The following is a 4903-nucleotide window of genomic DNA, read 5'->3' on the forward strand; positions in this document are numbered from 1 at the left end:
TATCAATAAGGAAACTTACATTAAGACTGGTTGGGCAACTTGGTCAGGTCACATGGCAAGGAAGCATTGACGCCGAACCTGTCTTCCAACGTCAAGTTCAGGGCTATTTATTTTCACTACCCCACACTGCCTCTATAGGAGAAATCTCTTCCAAGAACAAAGCAGGTTCCTTATTTGGGTTCTTTGACTTCTGGCAAGGGTTGCTTATTTGCTTATGTGATTCACCGGTAGCAGCCGGAAACCAGGGTCTGACAACTCAAATAAAAATAATTTAGGCTTCATAGCTCTCATCATTACTGCAACCGGAATAATTATGGCAGTTCTTTGTCTTTGGAAACTTACATCAAAGGAACTGACAAACAGTACCTGGTGAGAACTATTATTAATTCCATTTTACAGATGGAGAAACTTAGGCGCAGATTGGTTAAGTGCTTTGCCCAAGGTCATGCAATAAGCCAGGGAATGCATTTTGCTTCTGCTTGGCTCCTAGTCCAGGGATGTGTCTATCTTGCACTATAGTTCTGTTGCTGGCCAATTTGGCTGGGCAGAGGGACATAATGGACACACAGAGCATGGAACTTGGAATAGGAGGATCTGGGTTTGTGCCCTGGCTCTGACACTGTGTGAACAGTAGTAAATTACTGAGCTTTATTGTCTACATCTATAAAATGGGTTGTTGGGAGGAAAGCATTTTGTAAAATGTAAATGTGAGTTATTATTATTGTTCATTAGGCCAACATTATGATTCCCTGAGTGAAACTCATGAGACTGAGCCTACAGTACTCTGGGAATCAGGATCTCTGGGAACTAGGTCACTGGCTGTAGTATTTTTGCTTAGGTTTTGAAAACTGAGATTTTTGAAGTAAATAAAACCAGCCAAGTAAATATTGTTGTTCAGTCATTTTCAGTTGTGTCTGACTCTTTGTGCCCCCATTTGGGGTTTTCTTGGTGAAGATACTAGATTGGCTTGCCTTTTCCTTCTCCAGCTCATTTTACAGAGGAGGAAACTGAGGCGAACAGGGTTAAGTGACTTGCCTAGGGTCACACAGCTCGTAAATGTCTGAGCCCATATTTGAACTCAGGGAGAAGGGTCTTCCTGACTCCAAGTCTAGTACTCCACTCTATCTGTTGCACCACCTAGCTGCCCCTAATTACTGGTAAGACACAATACTGTAATTATTGATAGCATAATACTATGCTATAGTTACTCTTTGGGATGAGTACATTAAAATATGAGTTCTTTAGCTTTAGACAGAATAATTTATCTTGAAAAAGATATGCACGTGATACACATGTAGCTAGATCGATTAAGCAGATTTCTACTGCTAATAGAGTAGGATCTTCTTAGTCTGAAAGCACTTTAAAAAGAGGTAGGACTCCCAGCGACCATCATATCTGGCACAGAGCTTGGGATGCTAATATTAATAATAATAATAGAGATAACGTTTACATAGCACTTTAAGGTTTGCAAAGTGCTTCAGAAATATCATCCCATTCTATCCTCACAACAACTCTGACAGGTAGATGCTGTTATTTCCCCCATTTTACATATGAGTAAACTGAGGTAGATAGCAGTTAAGTGACTTACTTGCCCAAGGTCACATAGATAGTAAATGTCTGAGGTTGGATTTGAACTCAGGTCTTCTTAAATCCAAGACCAGCTTTCTACCCACAGCATTACGTAGCTGTTATTGTGATTTCACCTCTAAAGATGTAAGAAGATAGACCCATAAAGCACCTTGGACCTGGGTTAGCTAGCAGGTGGGGAATCTGCCTTCTAGCTGTGGGTAGCCCAATTGGGATAGAATATATACATATACACACATATATTTGGGTGGTATCCTCAATAAATGCTTTTGAAATTAAAAGGTGAATTTTCCCTTTGATATTAGAAATCTAAATGAGAGTTAACAAATGGGGACACAGTTCTTGCCTTTCTACCACCTAATAGTGGCATATATTAAGCTGGGCCATGAATTTACTATGTTGTGTTTTATATACAATTTTTTTTGGTACTAGAGTCATGATTTCATTGGCAAAGAGAACATCTAGTAGAGAGAGAACTTTCTCTACCCAAGAAGGTTAGAACCTTTTTTAAAAAAAATTATCTTAACTAGTTGCTTTGGGGAACTGAATACCTATGTGACTTGCCCAGGCTAACATAGCTAGAATGGGTTTGATCTGGGACTTGATCTCATGCCCTTCTGACTCCATGGACATCTTCTCTAGCTGAGGGGTGGGGAACCTGTGGCCTTGAGGCCACATGTGGCCCTCTAGGTCCTCTGGGGTGGTCCTTTGACTGAATCCAAACTGCACAGAACAAATGGGATTCAAAGGACTGTACTTGAGGACCTAGAGGGCCACATATAGCCTCGAGGCCTGCAGGATCCCCACCCCTGCCCTGGCCATCATGTCTGCTGCCTCTCATGCCTCTATGCCTATTGAACCCAATAAGCACTTAATAAGTATTTATCAGATTGAATCATATTGTATTTTCCTCTCCCAAAATAATGCTAGTGATCAAACTGTCCTCTTCTCTAAGGAATGAGTTTATGCTGAGATGTGGTGGCTTTGAATCTTCCTACATGCTGGCCTGGATCTGAGTTGGTGTGTTGCCCACAGTGTTGGACTGGTGGAAGTGGGAGAATTCTTGGCAACAAAGTCTCAGTTTTCAGGTACCAGAAGCAAGAGTCAAGTCAAGAATCAAAAACAGGAAGGATAACTGTTGGCATAACAAACATAAAGTACAAAATAAATAGAGACTCAGATCAAGAGAGTTTGAGGTTTACCAGAAACATGGGTCTTCAAGGAGATATTAATTAGATCCAAAGGTCAAGGAGGACCTGAGGTCAGGCTTGGGTGTGAAGAAACCAGATGTTGAACAATATTCGAGCCTGAGCAAAAGGTATATCATTTCAAAATTGGCAAAGTGCTTCACAGATGTCTTATTTGAGCCTCTTGAGAACACTATGAGGTAGTTCTATTAACTTGGAGGCAGCTAAGCGTTGCAGTGGATAGAGCTCTGGGCCTGGAGTCAGGAGGACCTGAGCTCAAATTTAGCCTCAGATGCTTACTAGCTGTATAAACCTGGGCTAGTCACTTAAACTCTGTTTGCCTCAGTTTCTGCATGCGTAAAGGGCTCCCAAGGGCTGTAGTGAGGCTCAAACGAGATAATAATTGCAAAGCACTTAGCAGAGTGCCTGGCACATAGTAAATGCTCCATAGATATCTACCTGCTAACTGCTTCCTTTTAAACCCTACCTTGTGATCTTCAACCACACCCTTCTAATTAAACAGATTGAGTTTCAGCTGTGGACAGTTCTGAGCCATCACTGGGGTTTCCTAAAGGGGTTAGTTAGCAATACAGAGAGGGTCTAGAACTTAGAATCAGAAGTTCAAATCCAGCCTCAGACCCTTATTAGCTAAATGACCCTAAACAAGTCACTTGACCTGTCTCAGCTTCTGTTTCCTCATGTGAAAAATAGGGTCTAATAGCAATAGCACCTGCTGTACAGGATTGTTGTGATAATCAAATGAGATAATACGGTAAAATGCTTCCCAAACCTTAGAGTGCTATATAAACATTAGTTATTACTGTTGCTTCCTTAGTGTTGAATAACTGTAGATAAGAGGCAGTAGCCAAGTAGGGCTCAGAATATTCAATTTGATTCAATTCACAAATATATATTCCATTTTTATTATGTGTATTTGCTTCAGCAGCACATATCCTGAAATTAGAAAGATACAGAGAAGATTAAATGCATGGCACCTGGGTAAGGATGACACACACATCCATGAAGCCTTTCATAGTTTTTGGCTTAGCAGTGCCAGATTTCAAACTGTATTACAAAGAAGTAATCATCAAAACAATTTGGTACTGGCTAAGAAATAGAGTGATGGATCAGTGGAATAGATCAGTTGCACAGTATATTGTCATAAATGGTCACAGTAATCTTGTGTTTGCTAAACCCAGAGACCCAAGAACTCACTATTTGACAAATATTGCTGGAAAAACTGGGAAATAGTTTGGCAAAAACTAGGCATAGATCAATGTTGAAATGGTTACACGACTTATTCATAAAGGGTGATATCTTGAGCAAGTTAAAGGAGTATACAAAATTTTACCTGTCAGATCAATGTATAAAGAAAAGCTTATGACCAAATAAGAGATAAAGAGAATCATGGGCAGGAAAAAGGATAATTCTGATTACTTGAAATTAGAAGGGAATGAGAAAGAAAGCAGAAAACTGGAGAAAAACATTTTAAAGCAAGTATCTTTGATAAAGGACTCATTTCTCTAATATATAGAGAACTGAGCCAAATTTATAAAAAATTAAGCCATTCCCCAAATGATAAGTGGTCAAAAGACAGGAAGTTTTAAGAAGAAGAAAGCAAAGCTATTAATAGTTATATAAAAATGCTCTAAATCATTATGGATTAGAGAAGTGCAAATTAAAACTCTGAGTTATTACCTAACACCTATCTGATTGGCCGATAGGACAGAAAAGGAAAGTGACGAATTCTGGAGGGCGTGTAGGAAAATAGAAACACTAATACACTGTTGGTAGAGTTGTGAACTAGTTGAAACATTCTGGAGAACAATTTGGAACTGTGCCCAAGGGGCTATAAGTTGAGCATACCCTTTGACTTGGCAATATCACTCCTAGGTCTGTATCCCAAAGAAATGAAAGGAAAATATGTACAAAAATATTTATAGCAGCTCTTTTTGTGGTGGCAAAGAATTGGAAATTGAGGGTATGCCCATCAATTGTGGAATGGCTGAACAAGTTGTGGTATATGACTGCGATAGAAAATTATTGTGGTATAAGAAATGGTGAGCAGAATGATTCCAGAAAAACCTGGGAAGACTTATACGAGTTAATGCAAAGTGAAATGATTAGAA

At 39.5% G+C, this 4903-nt stretch overlaps 1 non-coding gene across 1 annotated transcript; it reads left to right on the forward strand.

Annotated features, from left to right (window-relative positions):
* The first annotated feature begins 3708 nt into the window (after nucleotides 1–3708).
* Nucleotides 3709–3814, forward strand: LOC118835035. Its single transcript, XR_005009399.1, has one exon. It is a non-coding gene; the product is annotated as a U6 spliceosomal RNA (small nuclear RNA).
* The last annotated feature ends 1089 nt before the right edge of the window (nucleotides 3815–4903 follow it).

Source organism: Trichosurus vulpecula, chromosome 1 (genome assembly GCF_011100635.1).
Source record: "Trichosurus vulpecula isolate mTriVul1 chromosome 1, mTriVul1.pri, whole genome shotgun sequence".
Lineage (NCBI taxonomy): Eukaryota > Metazoa > Chordata > Mammalia > Diprotodontia > Phalangeridae > Trichosurus > Trichosurus vulpecula.